Genomic DNA, 23,539 nt, shown 5'->3' with positions numbered 1-23,539 from the left:
CATTGGTGGTGGACCGAGAGGTTCTTTTTCTTCCTTCCTCTCTCCGGACAATAGTCCCCGCCCAGCTCTGAGAGGGGGAGTGGCCTCGAGAAGGAAGTGAAACTGAAGGGAGGAGTTTGTCGGCTTCGTAAAGGGGTGCGCCCCAAAAAGAAAAGGTGGTAAAACTGAGAGCACCGAGTTGGGCAGTTGGTTTTGAGGCGAGCGAGTGAAGAAAAAGACTGCAGGAGCGCCGGGAAGACGGTGGTGAAACTGAGCGCCGTTGTGGGGCGAGATCGGCTTTCGTGAGGAGACATCGACAGGCTCATCCGGAGTCCAGTGACGGAGCCTCTGACTGTCCCTACTCACTTCACGGCTCGACGACGTCTTGGAATCCCATGGATCCAGCCTGCAGAGCCCAACACCTCGATTTGGCCTGGTCTGGTGAACAGGCCAGGCCTGGACTTGTATACTGGACCTTGGGAGAAACCAGCTGAAACCCACCATTGATCTGACGGTCTTGTGCCACCATCTATCTGGGTCAGAACACGTGGAGGCCGCGTGCATAGGCGGTGCGACAAAAGGAGAACGAGCGCCATCTTGCCATGCGGCGTGTTTGAGCTTGGGTGCTCGAATCCGTGGACATCGGCTTGTCACGAGCCACATTCGTGCCTTTGACACTTTCCTCTCGTCCATGAACATCACCAAGTACTTTGTGTCTTGACTGCATGTTGTTTCAGGCTTATCTCGTTAGGGTCCCCTTCGAAACTCATAATCTGTAGCTCCCCAGTTAAGAACGGGTAATAGATTAATTATAACATTGTCGTGAATGTTTTGCTTGTGTCGTGTTCCCCGATTTCCCCAATAAATCTGGCTGATTCGTATGAAGTTGCCTCGTTGAATTAATTTGTGCCATGTCGAGGAACGATCCGCTCAATTTGGATATAAAAACCAAAATGGTTACAGACTGGTAGACTCTGCTCGGTCTCTGACAAAACCAGTCTGTAACCGGGGTCTATTCCCACAGCTTGCAAGGTGCAGGTGTATTTTAGTATCGTGATTCGAGATGTGTAACCCGAGAATTGTGCCGAACCAGCCAGCGTTATAACCCCGGAGACGGCGATGGTTAGGGTGGTGCCGAATCTGTAACATTTAGCTGTCGCGAGTAGGGTGCGAAAACCCAAACTGGTTACGGACAGTGATTGACGCACTCGTCCGAATCCCCCCACCGTTGGCTCCTCAACAATATATATATATACATATATATATATATACATATATATATATACATATATATATATATATATATATATGTATATATATATATATATATATATATATATATATATATATATATATATATATATATATATATATATATATATATATATATATATATATATATATATATATATATATATATATATTACAAGCACCCTGTGTTGATATCAAGACATTTGTAGTAAGTGCTTGTGAGGCACACAGGTTCATGGCTCCATAACAATTGAAATGTGGATATTATGATGCAATCATAGATTTAAAATAAAAGAAAGGACCTCATTTCCTTCCTTTGAGACATGATATTCTAAAACTTAGCTTTAAGAGAATTCCCAAATCAACAACAGACAGACATACCATGTCTGTTCATGATATTCACATCTGTGTACATCAGATGCATTTGTGGACAATTCTTTCATGAAAAAGGGTGTCTCATGACTGGATATGAAGCTTAGCATGATACTGCAGATTTTGGGATTGGTAAGACAATTCATCACCTGATTGTCTTTGAAAACAATCATGTATTGCACACTTTGTAACCTCTTGCTTTCTGCATCTTTGCAAAAACTCATTTTGCATTCATGTTGTCTTCCTCGATCCTTTTGATGGACAAATGAAAAGATTGAAGTCGTGGTTTGTGTTAAAGTCACAAAGCAGCTATTATTAGTGTGCCTGCAGTGACTACTAACAGGAAAGATGTCTGCTCTACTTGTCTCTCGGTAACCTCCGACAAGAGGTTTGGGCGAACATTACTTTGAGTTGTAGCAGAAATAATGGAATCGTCGTTTTGTAAGCTCAGCGGCACATACGATGTTGTCGTTGTCAGCCGGTCTGTGTGACGTTACAACGGGAGTTGACGAAGTGGTCTTGAGGACTGGTTTAGATGCTTGGCCATGATGTATTGTATTTCGTTGCAGCAGGACAGTAAATTGCTTCTCTGTAAGCGTAGGTGCTAAATGTAACATGTAGGTTGGATACAAGTCTCATATGATCTTTTGTTTATTTGAATTTAGAGTCGTATAAAACTGACAACAAACACTGCTCCCTCCTGAAAGTCCAAAACTCTTCTGAAACTGGCAGAATGACAGCTGTGCATCGTCGAGAGTCTGGTAGGTCAGTGGATTAACAATTTGTACACGTTCACATAAAGCCGTGCACACAAATCAATTCGTAATATATTTTCTCACATTTTTCGAGGTATTGCGATTTCAAAATGTGTCATGTTTAATTCTACGTTTCATCTTTTATGTCGATTATATATATATATATATATATATAGTCGATGGGAGTTTGGCTAATGGATGTGCTAATGCAAGAGCATGCGTATTACCATATACAGTCCTGTGTTGTGTGAGGTCTCCATGTGATGTCACCCCTGAGGCTGTTCATTAAAAAAAAACTTGCATTGAAATCTGTCCTTGAGATAATGTGGTATTGGAGCAAATGGAACAGAAACTTGTCTTCTTGTATGTGTTATAGTTCGAGCAATTGTGAGTAAAAGTGAGCAACGCTTGAAGATGGGTGCATTGTGCGTGAGTCAACTGTAGAATCCCATCTCCATTATTAACTAACATAAACGACCAAAGTTAACATTGGGTTAATTTGCAAGCATTTCAAACAAATGATAAACTGCAACTATATAATGCACCTACATTTCTTATACTCAGTCTCATTAGATGTATTTATATATTCTGGAAGTGATGAAGGTTCTCACTTGGAAGATTCTGCTTCTGGTTCTGCTTCTTCTTCTTCCACCATTATCCCACCTTTCTTCTGGGGTCAGCCGGGGGAATCTTGGCCCGAGTCTTCACAAACTGGCTGGGCAGGCCTGTCGTTCGACTAAGTCGTTAGGGCAGTAATTTTGGAATTTGCTCATGGTGCCGGCGGGCGATACCTCGCTTACTCTTCAGGAAGGACACCTGAGGATCTTAAACATCCACCATATAATGCCAGCAGATGTGACACCCAGTTTAACGTCCATCTGAGGGACAGCACACACATTGATGAATCACCCGACTGACAGTTTATAACTGGGTCAGGAATCAAACCCAGGCTAGACAGCTGAGAGGGTAAATGTCTGTACCTCTTGGTTATACTGCCAGCCCAAGGTGAAGATTCTCACTTGGAATAATATAAACAATGAGGTGAAGAAGATTCACACAAAATGTTGAAAGACTGTACAACAAAACAGTGAGATGAAGAGCCTGTAGTATATTAGCCCACCCACTTGCTGACCAACCTTAATATGTGAGGGTTTTTGTCAGCAAATTTTGTAGTCTGTCATGATGCCAGGTGCAGCGGAAACACAAGACTCACAACAACAACTCAACTATTAAAAAATGTGTGAATGGTTTGGCACGTTTCAAAGGCGTCTCACAATTCCAAATGTGACAATAGTCCATGTTTGTCGAGGTGTCTAAAGCATGAGACATTTGCTCTACGGCTAGGATACGGTGGCCGTACCCCCCCCCCCTGAATTGACAAACGTGCGGCGGCCACAGAGTTTCTGAGGTGGCCTCAGGGTGGCCCTACGCCGTATGGCTATCTTTTACAGGCCGTAGGGGTCTCCGTAGAATTAAAGCGTGGAGTTGTAACTTTTTTCATTTCTAGGTTGGCCGTAGCAATTCGACAAGCCGTAGCCATGACGTAGACGTGTTCCACGTCTACCGTACGTAGGGCGTACAGTGGGCTTGCGTTATTCGTGCGTTTTCCGTAGGCTCTTATCAATGAAAAATGAATTTTGCCAACCCCCCCAAAATTACAGCGGCCGCACTATTTCCACGTTCGCCTTAGCCCCCCCCTGCGGTCGCCTTGCGGGCACCTTGAGGCTACGTTGCGTCTGCCTTGAAAATTCTATGGCTGCCGCAGGGACGCCCTAAGGTCACCGTACGACATCAAATCAAAGACTGTACGGCACCCCACGTTTTCGGTCTCCACAATTTCTAAATACCCCGTGCGACTACCCCAAAAATAAAAACATATGTGACTGCTACATTGTGTGACCGTGGAAATACTGCGGCTGCCCTATAATTGCTGGTGGCCGTAGATTTTTTTGGACACTACGGCTGCCGAGCCAAATGTGACTGAAGCATGAGCGAGAAGTCAGGATTGCGAAAGTTTTTCTTTTGCAATCAAACGGAACAGGAAATTAGTTTCGAAAGAAGAACGAAGTAATAAAAGAGGGCTTTATTAAAATGGAAATGAGCCATGAGTGAAGGGTCTATTTCCAACTCTTGAAAACACCTGAGAACCACAAGGTCACTCTTCGACGTCGACAGATGTTCCTCCGCCCACATTATTACATCATTATACACACTTGAACCAAGTTTGATTTAATTCCCTGAACCCAGATGTAAAATATTAAATAATTCTTGGTTGCCAGACCATGCGTCCCATCAGTTTGAAATTTATAGCATATTGTTATAGTTTTGGAAAACACCCCAGGAGGAGAGCATACATGGACACGTATGTGACCCGAGGATCACTTCAATCCCTCTGTTACTTTCAATATTCCCCCCTTCACACCATCAACCAGTTTCAACGGTCCATCAATAATCTCCTCTCCATCAAACATCTTTTCAATCGTCCCTCCTTCACCCCATCGGTCTTACCTTCACCCCGGCGGCCGTTCGGTCGTCCCTCGGTCCGGCGGAATTCCTCCCCATGTTTCCTCCATTCACACATTGTTTTATTGGGCTTGTAAAGGGGGGGGGGCAGGGGCTGCGTTGAAACTTCCCTCAGAATGGCGTGGTATATTCCACAAGCTATGTCGTGCACTCACCCCCATCGGCTGTGGACCAGTGGGGAGAGAGAGATTGTGGGAGGAGGAAAGAGAGCTGACATGAGAGAAGAAGAGGTTAGAACAGAACGCAATGTAATTTTGCCTGTCAGTGAACGTTCATGCCTTGAAAGTTTATGATTGTGAAGAAGAAATGAAAAGGCAGAAGCAAATGGGGGGAAAGCTTGTGTGAGCAGGGACAAAAAGAGCTCCTGAGCAGATGCCTCAGAGAGCAGAAAGGCTGAGAGAAGTAGAGACGACGAATCAAAAGGCTGAGAAGGCTCTTGAGGGAAGAAACAAGAGCGTGTGAGGGTAAAGAAAGGAAGGATTTACGAGCAGCTGGTGTTGAGCTTCTGTGGAAAAAGAACACTCCTTCCACCAGCGTCATCCTGCCTTCTTGATCCTGTGAGCCACGAAGGATGAGGAGGGTGAATGGTGGCACCTCATCTCTGAGGCAGAAGAGGGCAAGTCGCACATCGAGTTCGCATAACTGAGATGCCGGAGTGGACTCGCCGACTGGGTCTGGGCATCTAAGAAACACTGCTGTGTCCCCATCACGTCACATTGCCACTGCCCATCTTCCCCATCCATTTTCCTCCGCATTTTCTTGTATATTTGGGTTATGTGAGGTGAGAGAGAAAGGAAAAGCCTTTTTATTTTCTCCATATGTTACTTTTATTTTATTTTCAAGTCGTTGTTTTTTTCTTTGCCCCTGAGTCAATGATGGCCAAGTCTTTTGTGTAAGTAAGATTGAATAAGGTTAAACCTAATCTGGTTATGTTAAATGTTATGGTTAAATCTAATCTAATGTGCCTTTTTGCTTTCTTGCTTGCTGATAAATACTTGCTTTTAAATGATTGCTTGCTTGTGTGTTCATAATAAATAATTGTTTGCTGTCATTTCCAATCTGTCTCAGTTGTCTTTTCCTTCATTGTTCCGACACAGTGCATAAGTATAGTTAGATGGGAAGTTCTACCCCAATAATTTGCTTTGTTAGCCAGCGCACACTCGATGTAATGCAAGTGTGCGCTGAGGGCACGTGACCCCAATTAGCTGGCTGTGCATAGATAAGGTAACAAGTGAAGTCGTGTAACCTTGCCCAGTTTGGCCGGGCCAATCAGCATTCATGGTTGCTTAGCAACCTGCCAGTGCGCGGAGTTATCTGTGCCCAGCAGCCTCAGGACCAGGCATTTGGGAGGGACTCAAGTGTTCCCCTTCGTGGTAGGACTTGAACCCCGGATCTACGACACTATATATTGTTAGACTGCTATATTGGTTCACGAAAAAATATTTTCATGAAAAAAATAAGTGACCACTATATTCGTTATTGTTGTCTGTCTGTCTGTCTGTCTGTCTGTCTCGAGCATACCTCCGTGGGTTTTGATCCGAACCTGACAAAATTTTGGTGGGAGGTTTATATCATGATCTAGTTGTGTTTTCCTGAAAATGGGCGTGGTGCGCCAATTATTGGCGGAGCCATGCCCAAAAAACATGTGTTTTTAGGGGGTAGCTGATTTAAATTTGCATCTTCTAGGGGGTTTGTCGAATCTGACAGGGGTTTTGGTATTTGGTTAGCCCAATGGCACCTGCATAGCCCCACGGGGCTCGATTTTTCATTTTCGTCCCAAGGTCACAAGGTCACGAACTTAGGAAATTTCGAATTTTGACATAAAAATCATACGACTGCCCAAACTTTGAGAGCTAGGATGACAATATTTTTATGCACAATGTTGAGGTCATTCCCCACCTAAAGTCTTGAAACCATTTTTCTCTATCTCAAACACCTTGCCCGTGGCGCCCCCTTCAAGTTTGTTTTTACGCTGATTTCATCAAAGTATGGATAATATAATCTGAGGAGTGTGAAATGCCATATAGCCTATATGACGTTATATTGTTCCTGGAATGTTCCAGAGGAAGTTTTGCACCAAAGGTCATAATCCTTGACCTTTGACCTTTAAAGTTCACAAAGGTCAAATTTTAAAAGTTGTGGGAATCAAACTGGGTTTTCGACCTTCTTCGACGAACTAACTCCATTAAGCTATACCACGTATCCTGTTTCCTTATTTTAATGTCCACAACATTGTTTTGTGACCTTTAAAGGTTATGCAAAGGTCAAATTTTGAAAGTTGTTGAACGAAACCGGGTTTTCGACATTTTGCAGCTAATAACCTATCACTCGTACCACATCATGTTGATCATTTTTATAACTTGGTCAAACATTATCACATTGTCTCATCCTTGACTTCTGAAACGATCTACATCGTCAAATACCGCTCGTGAACCATCGTCGTCTTCAGACTTGTATATTGTTAGAATTCCCCATGACTGCGAGATCATAATTGTGACGTTTCACGTTGATTGATGGAGCAGTTCAAAATAATCTAGAAGGGCACTCAGAAGAGCGCATACCTCCACCAGGCTGATTAGTTTACGCTTTGTATCCCACCGAGAGGCCAGATCTGGATTCAGACCTGAACTAAAATTTAATTGCTTTTTCTTGTCACCTAACCAACTCATCCACCATGTTTCTTCCGAGTCCATCCATAACTTTTTCAGATATCATTTTGTATATCATTTCAGACCGATCACTCAATGGTGAAGAATCACTTTAAAAATCCTTGCATTGAGATCTTCACCAAAATCGAATAAATTATTCCTTATTACATACCCAACCTGCCCACCAAGGTTCATCCAAATCCGTCCACAACTTTTTGAGAATAAATTCCTGCTATATGTCCACAACTTCCTGCTATATGTCGTTTTAGACCCTATCTCTCAATGGTGAAAAATAACTCAAACAAGCTCAAATGAGCTAAGATCCTCGTCCTCTTAATGATGACGTCATAAAAACGAATATGACGTCATTGTGATGTATCAGGTTTGCGATAAATTATCTGTGCTAATGCCCGGCTTGATTCCCGCAAACAAAATTCAAACAGCTTGCCGAGTTTCGGAGATAATGGTATAGGCGATTTCCATTTGCGGCGATATTATGACGTCAACTTTTTTTCTTGGAAGAATTTCCAAAATCGGAGATGGTTACTGCCTGCACGTGGGCTTTCTGCATATACATGGCAAGTTTCACGAATATCCGATGAAAACTCTGGATTGTGAAACAAAAAATGTCAAAAAATAGGAATGACGTCATAAAAATTGATATGATGTCATAGTGATGTATCATATGTGCGGTAATTCATCTCTGCTAATGCCCTGTTTGATTCCCGCAAACAGAATTCAAAAAGCTTGCCTAGTTTCGGAGATAATTTTTTTGGCGATTTCCATTAGCGGAGATATTTTAACGTCGTAACTTTTTTTTCTCGGAGGAATTTTCAAAATCGGAGATGGTTACTGTCTGCGCAGGGAATTTTTCATGTATACGCCAAGTTTCAGGAAGTTTCGATGAAAACTGTAGGCTGCGAAACAAAAAAGTCCACAAGAACAGCAACGTGAGTAAGACTTGGAGATCCTCCACAAGGATCGAAAAATTTTCAGATCGAAATCCGCATTCAGATCTTCACCAAAATCGAATCATTTCATCTGTCACACACCCAAGCTCTCCACCAAATTTCGTCTGAATCCGTCCAAAACTTTTTAAGATATCCTGTTCACAGACAAACAGACAGACAAGGGTGAAAACATAACCTCCATCCACTTTCGGTGGAGGAGGGAATAATTTATTTAAGATTTTCATTCAATCTAATATGGCTGCCAGACCATGTGATCTCTGACTTCATAGGTGAATAACTTTTTGTTCCTCATGGATAGGTGATCATGCCTGCAAAGTTTCGCCTCGATCTGTTCAGCCGTTTCAGAGAAGATTTTAAAGGTTTTTTTTGTTAAAAAAAACATGGATGCGAAAACTACGTGACTGATGACAATTTTTTCCACCACACAATATAATGCTAGATGACCCTCAAAAATTTCATACTGATCAGATAAAGTGTTTCACATATGCAATTATGACTTCGTAACGAAGCCACCTATGACATCATCAAAAAAATCACGCTGTTTCGCATGGGGAGGACTTCACATGCGCCAAGTTTCAATTTTTTCCATGGTGTGGTTTCGGAGATACAGAGGTCCAAAGTTTTTCATTTTTTTTCCAACATGGCTCCCACGCCATGTGACCTATGACGTCAGGTCAGGTCAAGTATGGAGGCATGTGCCGGAACAGCGTGTCGCTGCGTCCACTTTCCGCGGTACTCCAAGGGCCTCCGTCTGGCCATCCCCCAGGCAGATGCCAGGCCCATCCCCATCTTGAGATGATGGTCAACCTGCTGCAACCAGGAGGAACGTGGTCGGCCCACTGGCCTCCTCCACTCATGAGACTCTCCCGCTGAGAGAATCTGGTGAGCAGGATCAGCGTCAGGAAAACGAGCCACATGTCCATACAGCCGCAACTGACGCTCATGGACTATGCAGGAAACAAATCTCATCCGAGTCTCTCTCAGCAACCGCTCGTTGGACACAAAATCCGACCAGCGATAGCCAAGGATTCTATGAAGAGACCTGGTACCAAAGGAATTAAGTCTCCGTCTCAGATCCTTGGTCAGAGTCCAAGTCTCGCATCCATAGAGCAAGACTGGAAGTACCAAGGACCTGAAGACTCGGACTTTCGTCCTCCCGCACAGGTACCGGCAGCGCCACACCCCATGATCCAGTGAATCCATGACTCCCCAGGCCCGACCCAGACGTCTATTGACCTCTGACTCACAGCCAGCAGAGACATGAATATCACTGCCAAGGTAAGTGAATCTCTCCACGACCTCAACATCCTCACCACAAACAGACACAGGCAGGACAGCAGCATCCAAGATGTCACCGAAAGCCTGGATCATAGTTTTGACCCAAGAAACCCGTAATCCCAGCGGCTCCGAATCCTCATTCAGCACCTCGAGAGCCCCCAAAAGGATATCTAAAGTCTCCGCAAAGATGACTGCATCATCTGCAAAATCAAGGTCCGAGGTCTTGGCATTCCCAAATTGATGCACCGCAGCTTGATCTCTCCTACATCCTCCCTAAAATCCAGTCCATACAAGTGCTGAAAAGTGTGGGGGCCAGTACACACCCATGACAAACTCCAGTCTTCTTCCTCTTTCGGCTTGCTCCCGCTAGGGGTCGCCACAGCGGACCAACTGTCTCCATTTTGCTCTATCCTCCACATCTTCCATTGACACTCCAACCACCCGCATGTCCGCCCTCACCGCATCCATGAACCTCTTCTTTGGCCTTCCTCTTCTCCTCCTGCCTGGCGGCTCCATCTTCAACATCCTTCTCCCGATATACTCCGTTTCCCTCCTGTGCACATGTCCAAACCATCGCAATCTCGCCTCTCTCACTTTGTCTCCAAACCGTCCTACCTGCGCTGTCCCTCTAATACACTCATTTCTTATCCTATCCATTCTCGTCACTCCCAACGAGAATCGCAGCATCTTTAACTCTGCCACCTCCAGCTCTGCTTCCTGTCTTTTTGTTAGCGCCACCGCCTCCAAACCATACAACATAGCTGGTCTCACTACCGTCTTGTATACTTTCCCCTTCACTCTTGCAGCTACCCTTCTGTCACAAATCACTCCTGCAACTCTTCTCCACCCACTCCATCCTGCCTGCACTCTCTTTTTCACTTCTCTCCCACACTCTCCGTTACTTTGGACAGTTGATCCCAAGTATTTAAACCAATCCACCTTCCCCACCTCAACTCCTTGCAACCGCACCATACCACCACCCTCCCTCTCATTTACGCACATGTACTCCGTCTTTCTCCTACTGACTAACATTCCCCTTCTCTCCAGTGCGTACCTCCACCTCTCAAGACTCGATTCAGCCTGCTCCCTACTCTCCCTACAGATCATGATGTCATCCGCGAACATCATGGTCCATGGAGACTCCAGTCTGATCTCGTCCGTCAACCTGTCCATCACCATTGCAAACAGGAAAGGGCTCAGAGTCGATCCTTGGTGCAATCCCACTTTAACCTTAAACCGGTCCGTCATTCCTACCGCACACCTCACCGCTGTCACACTGTCCTCATACCATGACAAACTCCAGTAACAACTGGAAATAAGTCAGAGATGGTACCACCACACTTCACAGCACTCTCAGTACCAGAGTAGAGTTCAGACATCAGATCGATCAGTTTTGGTGGCACCCCACGAAGACCAAGAATCCTCCAGAGGACATCCCGATTCACTGAATCGAACGCTTTACAGAGATCAACATAGGCTGCAAGCAGCCCCTGCCGAAACTCTCGTCTGCGTTTGGTGAGGACACGAAGAACAAGGATACGATCAATCGTTGACCTCTTTGGTGTAAAGCCTGACTGCTCTGGACACTGGTGCTCATGCAGATGGTGGCGAACCCTCTCAAGAATTATCAGAGCAAAGACGTTGCCCGGCACTGAGAGCAGCGTCACCTCTCGGTAGTTGGTGCAGTCTTGGCGATCACCCTTCCCTTTCCAGAGAGGAACAACAAGGCCCCTCTTCCAATCAGTTGGGATGATGCCTGTGTTCCAGGCAGAGCACAAAACTGCATGCAATGACATGAGTGCAGCATTTCCACCAGCCTTGAGAAGTTCAGCATGGATGTCACAGATCCCTGGAGCTTTGCCCCGTTTCATCCGGTTCACCGCAGCCCGTGTTTCCACAAGCGAAGGTGGACCACAGTTGATTCAAGGGTCAGCAACAGGGATTGTAACACCCTTGACGTCCAACACGACAGCTGGGGGATCGGCCTTCACTTCAGACTCCTCTGTCAAGAGCCTATCACTCTCTGCTCTAACTGCAGTTCTCCGAGGGATGGGCTTGGATGAACGCAATGCGCAAATTCCCCTGTGAGCGGGATGAGAATCACCTGTCCACAGGTGATGCTCTTCCCCCTAACAGATTCCTCGCACATAGGCCTCCTTGTCCACCCTTAAGCGCACTTACAGTTTTACGCCTCAGCTCCCTGAACAGCTCAGCTCTGCCATTCAGCCTGGCCCTGCGACTCTGGTCAATGGTATCCAGTGTCCCTTGAGAGACAAAATTCTTCTTTGCCCTGCGGTGAGTTGCGAGACATCCACCGCAACATCAAGGACGGTGGTCTTGAAGGCACTCCACAACTCTTCAGGACCCCCCAAAGCACCCAGACCCCCCAAGTGTCCACTCAGCCTGTTCGCAAACTCCTCAGCTACTCTCTCATCACTGAGCTTGCCAACATCCAGCCGAGGCTGGGATGGTACCATTCTCCAGGATTTAAGGTGCAGCTTTAGAGTTTCTACAACAAGCCTGTGGTCAGTATAGAAGAACTGAGCACTCCGGTAGACCCTGCAGTTCTGGATCATCCTCCAACGACCGTCAATGAGGACATGGTCAATCTCCTTTGCCACACTGCCAGCGTTGGAATACCAAGTCCAGCGATGAGCTTGTGGGTGCTGAAACCATGAACCTGCCACCCTAAGTCCATGACTTCTTGCAAAGTCAAGGAACTTAGTGCTATTCTGGTTCATAGTTCCTGACCCATGGGGACCAACACACACCTCATAACCATTCCTATCAGTTCCAGTCGATGCATTGAAATCCCCCAAGACTAGAAGTGTATCTCGTCTGGGGCACTGATCAACCACAGACTCGAGCGTGGCGTAGAATGTGTCCTTCACGGTGAGATCACTCGCCTCAGTCGGAGCATAAACAGAGACCAGGGAAATGACACCTAAGGAGTGACGAATCCTTAATCTCATATGCTTGTAGACCGGTGTTATCTCAATTATCATTGGAGTCAGCTTATTGGACACAGCTAAAGCAACTCCTTGGGTATGGTAACTATCAGAGCGACCAGACCAATAGTAGGTGTAACCACCCACCATTATCTCGCCGCAATCCGGTCTCTGAACCTCAGAGAGAGCTGCAATCCCGATGTCCAAACGCTTGAGCTCAGATGATAACAGAGACAGGTGATCATCCTCTCTTAGGGATAGGACATTCCAGGCACCCACCGGAAGGGACTGCCTCAGGTTAACCCAAGGAGACCGCCGTCTGGTGGACGACACCTCAGCACCACTCCAACCAACTCTCCCGCAATCTGACCCAGGGATGTTACCCCGTGGTTTCCCTCCTATCATCTAAGATTGGGGGTCCTGAAGGCTTTGCCCCAATCCCGTCATCCGGTGAGCTGCCCTGCGAAGGGAAGCTGTACAGGAGGTACTCCCACGGACTGGGTTTTCAGATTTTTTTGCGTTTTTGTGTTTTGCGGAATGAAGGGTTTTACTGTGGCCGGAGTGCAAATCCTGCCACCAACCTCCTAATAAAAAAGTAACCCAACTGCAGGAGGGCGTCTGCAGTCACAGTTGGGCATGAGATATGGCTCACAAGGAGCTCCTCCGCCCTTTGACAGGTTTTGTTTTTAATCCTGCTGGGTGTCCATATCCAAACACCCTCCTCACCAGAAAACCTGGTGGGGGAGACGGTTTAGTCGCCGACAACCCGACCATGGAACAGGTTAATACAGGTTTACATGGTACCTGTAGCAGGTCACAGTTCTAACCTGACCTGACACTGAACTATGACGTCATAAATATTTAAACATTCTGCATGAGTGGTGAAAATTTCTGCACACCTGCACACCTGTGGTGAAAATTTCCTGTCAATCGTATAATCGGTTGCAGAGAAAACAGAAAATTAGCATGGATGGATGGACAACCTGAAAACACAATGCCTCCAGCAACTTTGACAACGGAGGGATAAAAACAAGTACTATGCCTTTGAAAACAAACAAGTGGATGTAATCTTTCATTCTTTTATATTCCCATTAAATCTCTCATCTTCCATGGTTTCCCTTTCCCTATACATTTCATTAATATTGTTACAGTTGTGGAAATTCACAGAACACCATTCAGGTTTCCCAGAGATCAGTTATGTCGATAAGTGTGTGTTCAGATTAGATTTCCCCACCGATGTCTGTCTAAAGGGATTTATTCGTGTAACCGGGCTGTGATCTTTGAGGTAGTATTATTCTTTTGCTCTCTTTATTTTGGAACAACTGCATCTCAACAACCACAACCGCATCTCAACAACCACAACTGCATCTCAACAACCACGCCATCCCCACCACAGCACCAACCACGACATCTCCCCATCTCCTCAACAACATCTCCACAAACGAACAACATCGCCTCACCTTCATCTCCATTGCGCCGCCATCTTTTTGCCAGCAACGGCATTCCACGGACGAACGGCATCTCCGCCGACAGGCGCGGGGACTCCCTCGTTGGGGCGGGAGCCGATGATTTCCACAACGTCCGCTCTCTCCGCATTTGGCGACGAGATCGGATAAAAATGCCAAAAGGGGCGGAGCCAGCGGGGGGGTGAAAGGTTGAAGGTGGAAGATCAAACTCACCCCCCCGGGCTCCATAAAAAGGCGCGCTGGAACGCCAAGCGAGCAGTCTGTCGGGGATCGGAGTCTGTCTTGAGTCGAGCTGGAGTCGGGGTGGAGAGCGCCAAGGTTCGAATCCAGTGGAGGGCAGTTGGGGTCGTTGGAGCACAGCCAAGCCTGGAGCGCAGCCAAGCCTGCAGTACCGTGCCGAACTGTGGGTCGGTGGAGACGGCTGGAGAGAAGTTGCCAGCCAGCGACAGAACGGTCCGAGCAAACGCCGAGGAATGAGCGGGCTCGTAAAAGAGCATCAACTCTTGAAAGAGCAAAGGCCCGTTCATTCCTCTGAGGCATTGTCGGATAGGCCCGATCGACCAGGCCGCAGGCAAGGCCCGGACCAACCGAGTCGCCATCAAACCAGCTGCCGTGTTGATGGCGAGACATCGAGGGTCGTCCAGCGAGTCTCCACGAGGGTGGCAGGTAACCTGCGCGGTCTCGCGGAGCTCCTGCGGTCTCCACAGCTCCGCGGAAACATTAAAGGCCTACGGGTCCTGTTCTCTACCCTTTCCTTTCCTGGGGTTTTCTTTGAATGGAAGTTGTGGCGCCGTGTCCGCTAAGTAGAATTGTGGTTAAGTGATTGTGTACATATTAAATAGATACTGCTGCAGGTCTTTGGTTTGATCATGTCTTGTCCCTACCCCCATTCCTTGCATTCAATGCATTGCATACGTGCTTGTATATCTGCATTGCTTCATTGACTGCATACGTGACAAATAAATGGCATTGTTTGAATGTTCACCTGCTCGTTGCGTCCTCTTCCTCCATTGAGCTGCTGTAATTGCGTTCGGAATAAATAGCTGGTTTTTAATACCGATAAGATAATCGGGTCCAACGGGGCCTCGCGATAATACACTGCTTGGCAAATCGCAAACGGAGCGAGCTGCTTAAGTGGCTCGTTTCCAAGCAGGTCCCGTTGAGGTACAATCTCTCGGTAGTCTGCCCGCGCGAATAATTAGGTAAATCGACCATTCGGCGATCGGACCCTGTAGCGCACGGGTAGAGTATTGACAAGGTTGTGGTGTGCTTAAAAGCACCCCCGTAGCTGGATTTTGGCGTTGATCCGAAAGCTGCGACAAGGATTGCCCGTCCGGTGGGCGCGCGGCCGCAATTAGCTAAAAGCGGTCGCTCGCACGCCGGCGTGGTGGAGATCCACAACAATATGTTCCATTACTCTATTCTCTTTTTCTCCCACTTTTATGATTCCTGTATTTATTTATTTTTCATACAAAATAGTTTTGCTACAAGGTGAGGCCGAAGGCAAAATGGATCCTGAATTATTTTGGAATCAACCATGTCATGGACCATGACATGTTGTTAACCAATGTTTTATTTACTTATTCGTATGCAGCCTGTGGCTGGTTGACTGCATCAATTTCTGGAAGCGCAGCTGTGCCGCTGATGCAATTCCCCCTGTTACTAGTAAGCTCGTACTCATTTTGCGACTTCGGAAGGATGACAGGTTGAGTCAACCCTACCTGGTGTTAATTCAATGCTGCGATAGGGGCTTGAACTCAAGATCCTCTGATCTTAAGCCCTGCATTCATTTCCATCTCGAGCGACTAACTTTATTTTCAAGAACATTTTTCCTTCCTGCATCTGCAGGGAATCGAAATGCTTTGAAACCCTTCTCTGATCGATTGGTGCATCTAATGGCCCAGCATCCTGTCTTTTTTTTTGTGTTTTTAAAGATGAGCCACCGTGTGCTCATTCAATGAACTAATGATGGAAACAAAATGGTGCCCATGACCCACGTGGCCAAAAATTGAGAGGACGCGTCATGTCGCTACTCTCAGTATTTCGAGACTCGATTTCTGCCAACTCCACCCTCAGAGTCCGTGACAAATTTGTTCAAGACAGCGTAAAATGTTGGTCAAGTACTGCTAAACTGAAAGTTTTTGAAACTGAAAGCGGAGGTGAGAGAAGTAAAGGGGTGAGAGAAAGAGGAGGGAGAAGAGAACGAGAAAGAAAGCGAGAGTTGAAGCCCGCGAGGGAAGAAGCGAACCAGAGAGGAAACGTGCAAGCGAAGAAGTGTGCAAGTCCGCAAGTCCGCAAGTGAGCAAGCGAGCGTGTGGTGTGCATGTGGGTGTGAACAGCACCGACGGTGAGTGAGGCACGGGTCGGTCACCAACAAGTGAGGAGCAGGTCAGTCACCGACGGACCGTGTGGGTCACTGGACGTCACCAGTTTCGTGAAGTGTGAGGAACTGCCCGTGTCGCAGCACCTGGGTCTAAACCTGCGACAGACGATCTCGGTGCCCTCCCAGACGTCCACTGGCATTCAAGGCTGTTCGCGAGAGGGTGAACGGCAAGGCTGGGTGCTGGCGACGGACGTGACACGCACACACACACACACACACACACACACACACACACACACACACACACACACACACACACACACACACACACACACACACACATTTCAGGATGTTTTCGCTTCACGGACGACGAGCTGATTCTTCTCCCCCCCCCTCAATCCTGAATGATCTGTTGGGTACCAATGTTTGTGTTTAGCTGTAAGTAAGTCAACCCCTGATAAGCATCTGCTCTTTGTCTCTTTCATGGCATTTCGATTGATTTTCCTTTGAAATTAATTCATTTATTTACCTCAGAAAACAAAAAATTCTTTTTATTTATTTATTTTATCATCAATAAATCATTTGTCGATTTCCAACCTGTCCGTCTTTGTCCTTTCCTTCCATTGGTCTAGCGTTGTCCGAACTTCGGTAGACTGGGAGGTAATTACCACAGATTTGACCAAAAATAGTCGGCACACACCAGCGGTTAAAACGCTCGGCCGCCTAATTCAAATCTAATCGAAATAACATTGGTACTTTGCCGAGGGCGCGCTCCCCGCTCAGGTAGCCATGTGACCTCTAGTTAAACGGAATAATTAGACGGTAGACACTCGAACTCATGGTTGACTGGGTGGCGTTCGTGGTTCTAAAACAACCCACCGTACCACAATGTTAATTGTGAGCGGTGGCCCCAGGTCTTGCTCTACGGAGGACAACCTGGGATTAATCCCTCTGAGTGACAAGCTGGTGTCTCTGTACCCATGGCCACAACAAAATAAACATTCACACGAACCTCATAGGCATGGGATGCTTCTGCACAGTACCAACTACCTGTGAGAGAGAAAGTTTCCTTCGGCTCTGCATGGCATGCCAGTGCAGATACGGCAATCCAAAGCTTGTATAAGTGCAAAGTCAAATGCAGGAGCCCTGGTATCGGGATTCAAGGGAGGAAATGGAGTACTTGGACTTCATCGAATATATAGTCACTTACTTGAGTGGAGTGCAATGTAATATCCCTCACAAAGTAACAAGCAGCACTGATTTTCAAAACGATTCTAGAATTCTGATATGCTCAAACTCAAACACAACTGCAAACAGGCCATGTTTTATGTTAAGGCCTAGGCGATCAAGAGCTTGTTCAATCCTTGGTGATGGAGCCTTGGTTTTGCTATTTAACTGATGAAACACATTTAGCCATGTTGTAATTTATTTTCTACGATGTCTAAGAAACATGAAGGAGCTTGTATACTTATATCAAATGTAGGATAAAGTGATAAGGAGACAGACTGTGTATATGTACTAGATTACAAAGATATTAGTAGACAACTGACAAATCGGCGCCATACATAAGATTTCAACATGGGAAATGCTAAACCGGCCAGCTCCTATCGAATTATACTTGCAACAACAAACAAGTGCATTGTGGCTGAAAGATAAAATTGCATTATGTTGCCATTAACATGACAAGGAAGATAGATGTGTATCTCTGATTTGGAACAGCTCCACTGTTGACGGTCTCTTGGGAGTCAGAATTTGTACACAGCAAAAACCAGTGGGAGGGAAACCTTTGGTCCTTCACTATTGAATAGAGGAAAGACCAGAGTTGGTGTCAAAGCCACCCAATGCTCGCCTGTTTATACATTTATCGTTTTTAAAAGACTAGTCAAATAATATTTTTTTATAAAGCATTGCAGTGAAGTTTGATCCAAATTATTTTAAAGCAATATATGTATTTGTATATTGTAATCAGTAACAAGAGCGCAAGTGAGCACAATATACACCCGAACAAGAAGGTATATACAGAATTGTGCTACTACAAAGAAAACAGCATCCTGGTTGCCATGGCAACCACTTTAGATGATGAACATATGTCACGACACACCGTCTCCACAGTCTGTACTTATGTACCAGATATGAAATGTGAAAGTTGAAAACTTTGGGATTAAGGGTGCGGACAGGAACGGATGGAAAACAGCATCCTCGTTGCCATGGCAACCACTTTAGATGATGAACGTATGTCACGACACACCGTCTCCACAGTCTGTACCTATGTACCAAATATGAAACGTGAAAGTTGAAAACTTTGGGAGGTCGAGTACGGACAGACAGAACGACAGACGGATGGACGGACGACCGGTATCACATAATACGCCTTGATATGTATATATATATATATATATATATATATATATATATATATATATATATATATATATATATATATATATATATATATATATATATATGTATTGTTACGTTTGAGGGGGGGTATGCATTCAAAGGGTAATTAGGATGTTTAATTAGGTATGCCATGCTGTTCGAGTTTACCAGGATCTCGATGTAATAAGTAGCAATTCAGTGGTGATAAGTTGTCTAGTAAATGTTCATTTCTTCAAGGGGGAAATGATAATTGTCATGTAATTAGATAGGGACACGGGATAGGGTAAGTGTGTCTGCGTAAACCCCTTTTAGTAGTCCCTGGAGGCTGGCCGTGACGTCACATGACAGGGCTGCGGATGGCTCCGCCCCGTGATCACGATTGGCGGAAGGCGACGGCGGTGGGCCAATAAAACGGCTCGATTGGAAGTGACGAGGACGGGAGGATAAAAAAGGTTCTGTTCGGGGTCGAAGAGGAAGAAGATCGGGACAAAAAAAGATCATGTTTTTTTGGTGTGGAGGCTGTTGCGCGGAGAGCGTACTTGTTGTTGTGCTGATTCGATCGTGTTCTTCATCGTGTCTTGGAGCCTTGCTGAGCCTCGTGCCTCACCTTGGTTGGCTCTGGGGTTCTGCTGACTGGGAGTACGGGGTCGAACGGCGGGCGGACCTGCCTCCCTCTCCTGCTCGCAACTTGGCGCCAGAACTGGTTCCCTGGTGGCTGTGAGCGGACTTGGGCCAAGACCAGGAGGTCGACAGCACCACGGTTTCTCCTGCCCCCCTGACGAGAGCAAGGCCAGCTCGTCCGACGCCGATCCAGGGACAGTTGCGTCCACACCACGGTCCAGCCTGACCACCAGAAGTAGCTACGTTTTGTGTGTGTGTGTGTGTGTGTGTGTGTGTGTGTGTGTGTGTGTGTGTGTGTGTGTGTGTGTGTGTGTGTGTGTGTGTGTGTGTGTGTGTGTGTGTGTGTGTGTGTGTGTGTGTGTGTGTGTGTGTGTGTGTGTGTGTGTGTGTGTGTACTTGGCGCCTTAGAGGGTTTGAGAATTGTATATTCATTGGAATTGTCTGTGTTTTTCCCCACGCCCGATCCCACACCATCCCGTCAAATCGCCCCGGATCCCTTTTCTTGCCGAGTCTTGTTATTTCTGGATAATAATAAAAACAAATAAACATCATCAACTCAGTGAAAAGTGACTCGTGCCACCTTCCTCGTCCCGTTTGCGGTAGAGCGATTAGAACCGCCATGTTTGGGTTATAAACAAATAAACTGCCTCCATCGTTTCGGCTCATTCTACGTTGGCGGGACTGTTCAAGTCCCGTGGACGTCACATTGGTGTCAGGGTGTTGGATGTTCGAACCCCTCTAAATTATATTTGGTATCGGGAGAATATACCAAGATTAGAATCTCGTCACGAATTGGAATATAAAATTACTGCAAAAAAGCGCGCGAGCGCGGGAAAATTTTGGCGGGATTTTTCAAATTAAAATTAATTGGCGGCAAACGGGACTTCTGCACCATGGCGGATGTGCAGATGTTTGAGGAGGAAGGCCACGTGTCTGGCAGCGAGTCGGGGGAAGAAGGGAGAGACGGGGGTAGGGTTGGAACCTCCCCCATTCCGAGCGTGGACCGTGCTTCATCGCCCGTAACGGGGCCGGCACGGCCGGAAACCGGCACGATGACGATCTGGACAATGTTGGAACGTTTAATGAGTGCAATTACAGCACAGGGGGCAAAACTGACGGCACAGGGGGCACAAATGGCAGAAATGACGGCACAGGGGGCAGAAATGACAGATCAATTGGGGGTAATGGGGGTACAGTTGGGTGCACGGATTGATTTAATGAGGGATGAATTGGGGGAAAAGATGGAGAAAATGAAAATTGAGATGAAGGAGTGTGTGGATTTTAAATTGGGAGAAATACAAAGTAAATTCGAAGATAGATTGGAGGAAACAAAGGTAGAAATTACATTGGAGGGGGAAAATATACGAAAAAAATTGGTAGATAAAATTGATGCAACGAACATTCGGGTTGATAAAGTGGATGAAAGCCTGGAACGCCATCGTGCCTGTGTGGATGCTCGTATGCAGCTGCAAGTTGAAGAGTGGGGAGAGCTGAGGAAGCAAGGGATGAATTTGGCGGAGGAGGTAAAAGGATTGGAGGCTCGTTTGGACGAACAAGATAAAATTATGAGCCAAGATGAAGACTTGGATAAAGGCCTGGTAGAGCCGTCTTTTGTAAGTAGAGTGTCCGGGTTGGTTGAGGAGCAGCTACAAACTCGCGACGGAGCCTTGGAGGAGGTTGTGCGGGTCCAGAAGATCCTGCGGGAAGAGGTGAATCGGTCCATTCAACGTTTGGAACAGGAGGCAAAATTGACCCATGAGACCCTCACCACAAAACATCTTTGGCCACAGTGGGCTCCGAAATTGGATACGCAGCCACAAGGGTGTTTGATCCCTGGGCCGGATTCGGACAAGGGAGTAACCGAGAAGCGGGCCACCGTAAAAGTGATCCCCCTGGTAAATTTTGACGGGTCAGGGAGCCTTGAAGCTTTTCTGACGCAATTTGAGTGTATTTCCCGACTAAACGGGTGGAATGAGCGGGAACGTACAGGGAATTTCGTGGCAACGTTGCGGGGACCAGCCGCAGATGTGTTAAACGTGATCGCGGAGGGATGTTGACCAGCTCCCACATCTGCGAGGCGTTGAGCTGTCGGTTTGGGTTCGCGACAAACTGTGATCTGGTGCGGGCCCAGCTCCAGCACCGCAGATTAAAGCCGGGTGAGACAGTGCAGGAGCTGGCACAGGACATTTACCAATCAGTCAGGATCGTGTATCGGGACCTTACAGTGGAGGCGTGGGACAGACTGGCACTAGAGAAATTTTTAGCTGCTCTTCCGGACCCTGAGGTCCGAGCGCTATTGGAGCTACAGGATCCACCCACCGTTCACCGAGCGGCTGAGTGCGCAGCCCGGCTGGCCTCGTGGAGGCGGCCGGGTCGGGTGCCCGAGAGGCCATCGATGACGGTCCGACAGGCGGAGATTCAGGATCAAGGAGAGGGGCTGGGAGAAATTGGCATTACCCAAATGTTTCAGGAAATTTTCCAGAAACTGTCAAGTTTGATAAAGGGTAATCCGGTAGTTAGTGCGCCAAAGCGGCGGGGTCCAGCCCAGCCAATAGAGCAATTTGATTATGGCCGAGGGGGTCCGGAACCGGAAGAGACATTTCACCGATACTCACGGGGGCCTTTTATGGGGAGTTGTTTCCGGTGCGGGCGAAGAGGACACATGCAACGATATTGCCGGTACCCGGCGATGGAGAGACCCTCCAATAGACTTTCAAGCCCGGAGAGGATAAATCCTCCTGCTGAACCGCCAGGTCTATCCGAGATGCCCTTTCATAGGTCGGGTCCGGAGATCACTGTCGGGGGTCGGGGAGACTAGATTGGGCTGAGCATATTGGGCCATGCTCGGCTGCTGAGATAGTGGCGAAGTACCTCCTTTGGGTAAAAAAATTAAAAAAAAAAATTAATTGTGGGAAAATTGGCTTGTGTTTGTAAGTTCTGCTGGGTTTTAGAGTGACAGTAGGGACAATGGGTAATTGGTAACAAAGCGGGCACGAGTGGCTGTCCAATGGCTGGTGCGTGGATCGGGTGAGGAGAAGTGCTGTGTGAGTTGTTTCAAGTTAAGAAGTGAAATGTATGGTGCACACATTGATTTTTATTGGACATGGTGTGGTAACATGGAAGGTCATGGTCGGTGAAGTGTTAGAAATGCAGGTGTCACATGTAAGGCCGATGGGGTGGGGGAGTCATGTGGGTTTTGTGGGTGGGGATGATGTGCTTGTCCACAGGGATTGCTGAAGCTCACGGTGAGCGTGAATTGCGACCCCCTTCAAGGAGATTCACCACCTGGTGGCTAATGGTGACAGTGTCTGGAGGCAACTGGGAGAGGGTCTGGTTGGGCGACCAAGGCGGGTATGACCTTGGCGACCCAGGAAGGCCAGAGGAGCCAGTGAGACCCCTTCCAGAGTGTTGTACAGGATTAGAGCTGATTGCTACCAGGGGGGAGGGAATCAAAGGGAGCGGGGCAGAGAAACGTCCGGGTTGGATTAAAGCTTACCTGTGGGCATGGTTGCACCTGAGATGCCCCCATCATCTTGTGGTAACCCACCCCACGGCCACGACGGGATTCAGCCTGCATGATTAAAATGAGGACCATGACCTAGAAATGTGATGATTACCATGGTGTTGTGAAGATGTACGAGTCCCACTCGATCCCGCACAACTTGACATGTGCAGCAAGGGCATGATGTCCGCATAATTTTGGGGCAAGCAAATTTGAAAATTGGCTCCCCAGGTAACGCTGGGTCTATTAGCATCCACTGGGGGAGGCGGTCAAGTGTAAATATCCTGTGAATAGTGTCGTTAAGGCTTAGAGTAGGAATGTAAAGTCTAAGTGTTGTGTTTTTGTGGAACCTTTTGTTTCCCCTCCCCAGATCACTGGAAGAGTGTTGGGCAAGAGCGATGATCCAGAAGATGGAGTGCAACTTCGCTCAGTGCTATCGTGATAAAATTAATAAAAAAAACAAAAAAAAAACGAATGATTGTTTAGGCGAGGATAAGGCCATAAGGGGGTAGTACATTAAGCA

The 23,539-nt window shown here is 46.8% G+C and overlaps 1 protein-coding gene across 5 annotated transcripts in view; it reads left to right on the top strand.

Annotated features, from left to right (window-relative positions):
• The window catches only part of LOC147024607 (uncharacterized), a 163,996-nt gene that overhangs the window by 29,710 nt on the left and 110,747 nt on the right, over positions 1–23,539 (top strand). For all 5 annotated transcript variants that reach the window (XR_015059091.1, XM_085884665.1, XM_085884663.1 and 2 more), the window contains exon 2: positions 2,268–2,363. The gene's annotated coding sequence lies outside the window, so the exon portion shown is untranslated. The remainder of the gene's footprint in view (positions 1–2,267; positions 2,364–23,539) is intronic.

Source organism: Eptatretus burgeri, chromosome 6, assembly GCF_056783735.1.
Source record: "Eptatretus burgeri isolate ZD-2024b chromosome 6, Ebu_testis_v1, whole genome shotgun sequence".
Lineage (NCBI taxonomy): Eukaryota > Metazoa > Chordata > Myxini > Myxiniformes > Myxinidae > Eptatretus > Eptatretus burgeri.
Note: the sequence above shows the minus strand (reverse complement) of the source record. Positions and strands in the feature narration are given on the sequence as shown.